The sequence below is a fragment of the Myodes glareolus genome, chromosome 1 (assembly GCF_982192425.1).
Source record: "Myodes glareolus chromosome 1, mMyoGla1.1, whole genome shotgun sequence".
Classification (NCBI taxonomy): domain Eukaryota; kingdom Metazoa; phylum Chordata; class Mammalia; order Rodentia; family Cricetidae; genus Myodes; species Myodes glareolus.
Window position 1 is genome coordinate 142,241,197 of NC_142026.1, and position 3,010 is coordinate 142,244,206.

The following is a 3,010-nucleotide window of genomic DNA, read 5'->3' on the forward strand; positions in this document are numbered from 1 at the left end:
TGCAGTGACCCTGTGGACCTTCTCACACTGGAGGACAGCCGTGGATACACGCCACTTCTATCTCCTTTTAAACTGAACTTGCCATTCAGGGACCTGCCAGACAACTCGGTGGTAGAAGCTCTGGCCGTGCATCCCTGAACACTGAGCCCGATCCATGGAACCCACAGGAGAAGGAGACAAGCAAGTCCATAAAGTGTACACACATGCACACTCACACACACCCCACATACATATATGTAGACACACTTATAATAAATATTACATTTTAAGTTTTAAAAGAGCTTGCCATCCTATTCCACTGAGTGCCATTAAGTCACATGCCTCCACATGAAGACAAAGCGTATCATTCCAGTAGAACCCATCTTTCCTTGGCAGCTGTCAATCAATGACAGCATAGCAGCGGAAGCAGGGCCTGTCCATTCCCTCCCCCCACACACAACGTAAGATTTTCCCCAAAAGACAGTATTGTTTTCTGGAGTTCCACATTTGGTTGGTTGTTTGAGGTTTTGTCAGATCTGTACCACTGCGCGTGCGCGCGTGTGTGTGTGTGTGTGTGTGTGTGTGTGTGTGTGCCTTTCCTTTCTAACAATGTTTTGTTTCCTCTTACTTTTCCAACAGGCTTCTTAGGCTCCTACTTAATGTCACCCGTCACCACTGAATACGGCAAGCGGCCCTGTCAGGACAAAGAATAGGCTGAGAGAATAGATTGTAAGAGCTGAGGTCTAAAAACTTGGTTCTTCTTAAAACTGGAAGTCAAATGCTAACTTCCAAGGTCACTGCTTTAGGAGGCAGGGGTCTCGCGAGTTAATTAACCCCCATGATTGGGTTTGCGCTCTTACATAAAGAGGTTAGAAGACTTAACTTCTTCCTTGTGTCCCAGGAGGACACAGCAGGAAGATACCAGTTACAAAGACAGAGTCTCTTCATCAGACCCTGATTTATCACTGTCTTAGACATTCCAGCCTCCAGAGCTACCCATTTTACAGTATTTTATTATAGTAGCCTTGCAAAAAAAAAAGAAAGATTGTCCCCCATCCCCCACCCTCTTACACTTTACATAGACCACTTCTAGGGCCAGATGTGTGGAGAATTTTCTCCACACCAAGCAATTCTCTTGTGTATGCTATAGAGTAACCTATAATTAAATTCAGTTCTGAAAGCACCTGCCTGAGTACTTACTGTGAGATTCTTTAGGGGGAAGCGCTTAGTTTTGCAGAACTTCTCTACTTCATGGTCAGTCATAAGCAATACAAAGTCACTGACTTTTCTGACCCAGAGCAAAATGGGCATGATGGTCAGTTTTAAATAGGATTTTTTGAGTGGAGTCAGAGATGCCTAGAGATCTGGAAAAGCGTACTTGTGGTTCATGCGTGAAGGTTTTTCCAGAGGAGTTAGCATGCATGTCTGAGAAGATAGAGTGAGGAAGACCATACTTGATGTGGGCAGGCATTGCCCACCAAGTTGGGGGCCTAGTGAGATCAAATGGAAGGCTAGCTGTCCCCCATCAGCCAAGTTGACTTCTGGGCTCACACACCAGAAGTCTGAATTTTCTAGCCTAGAACTCCTGGGTTTACACCAGCGATCTTTACTTTCTCAGCTTTATAGTACTACTTCACTGTTTCTGGGGTGTTTAGTCTTGGACTGGGCAAGGTTACCAGCACGGTATTCCCAGTTCTCCACCTATGGAGAGCCTTTTGGGACTGCCTAGCCTTCATTATCCAATGAGTCTGAGTCCCTAATAGCTTCCATCTCCTAAATCGGGAAACGTCTCTTACTGATTTTGTCTCTTTGGAGAACCATGAATACATCATTTACTAGACTAGCCCACCAAACACAGGGAAACTTTATGTTTATTATTTATTATGAAGAATACTATATATATGTGTGTGTGTGTGTGTGTGTGTGTGTGTGTGTGTGTGTGTGTATTTCAAAACAGGGTTTCTCTGCAGCTTTGGAGCCTGTTCTGGAACTAGCTCTTGTAGACCAGGCTGCCCTTGAACTCACAGAGATCCACCTCTGCCTCCCGACTACTGGGATTAAAGGCATGCGCCACAACCGCCCAGCTAATTTTAAAAATATTTTAAAAATTGGCTATCTGGTGGTTTGAATGAGATATCCCCCACAATCTCTCGTATTTGAACACTTGGTCCCCAATTGGTGGCACTGTTTAGGTAGGTTAGGAAATGTGGCCCTGATGGAGGAAGTGAGTCACTAGGGGCCAGCTTTGAGATTTCAAAAGACACAGGCTATTCTCAGTGTGCTTCCTGCGTCCTGCTTGTGGTTTAAGATGTGAGCTCTCAGTTCGCTGTTTCAAGAGCCATGCCTGCTTGCTGCCACATTTCCCTTTGTAATGCTGATGAACTCCTTTTTTTAAAATTTTATTTATTTATTTATTTATTTATTTATCTATTTATCTATTTATTTATTTTTGGTTTTTCAAAACAGGGTTTCTCTGTAGCTTTGAAGCCTGTCCTGGAACTAGCTCTTGTAGACCGGGCTGGCCTCAAATTCACAGAGATCTGCCTGCCTCTGCCTCCTGAGTGCTGGGATTAAAGGCGTGCGCCACCATCACCCGGTTTATTTTTTTTTTAAAAAAGAAAACAAACTGTCTTCTTTCATTTTATACCCATCCCAGTTCCCACTTTCTTCCCTCCTCCCATTCCTTCCATCTACTCTACCCCCACCCCACCTCCCATCCACTTTTCAAGGCAGGTAAGGCACATTAATGGTGATGAACTCTTAACCTTGTGGAATGGTAAGCCTCAAACTTACCTTTCTTCGTCTCTAAGTGGCCTTGATCGTGGCACTTTATCAGAACATTAGGAAAGTAACCGATACAGTAAGCATGCAGACAGGGTTTCGTTATGACATTTTCATACACATCATACCTATCCTGATACTTTGTTCTGGTTTTCCTCCTCCTACACTACCCTCCTTCATCCCTTCTGCTCTGGATTAGTGTGTCCCGCGCTACCGTCTCGCCTGCAAGAACCACGCGGGACACATAGGA